Source organism: Globicephala melas, chromosome 9 (genome assembly GCF_963455315.2).
Source record: "Globicephala melas chromosome 9, mGloMel1.2, whole genome shotgun sequence".
Classification (NCBI taxonomy): Eukaryota; Metazoa; Chordata; class Mammalia; order Artiodactyla; family Delphinidae; genus Globicephala; species Globicephala melas.
Genome location: NC_083322.1, coordinates 23176697 through 23177104, shown reverse-complemented (window position 1 = coordinate 23177104; position 408 = coordinate 23176697).

Genomic DNA, 408 nt, shown 5'->3' with positions numbered 1-408 from the left:
AGATACAAAAAATGACTAAGATAACTTCCCAGTCTTCAAGAAACTGGGCAGACAGAAAATTAAAAACCTGACCTTGACAACCCAGAGTGACTGGCGCTGCCCTAGAGGGAAGAAGGACGGGGCAGAGCACAGCAGGGGCATATAATGGGGTTAGAGTGGGGCGTCAGGAACAGCTGCTTAGAGATGACTCCCCACTGAGTGCTGAAGGATAAGTAGGGGATGTCCAGACAAAGAAGGGCTCCCTTCTGAGGAATATAGAGGGCTTGTGAACCTGGGAACCTGGGGGGGTGACACTGACAATATATGCCCAATGACCTTGTGCGTGGATGCACAAGAGAAGGGATTGGTGTGTGCCCCTGGCTTAGGAACCTCCCAATGCTTTTCTGGATGTGCTGGGGCGCCCCGGTT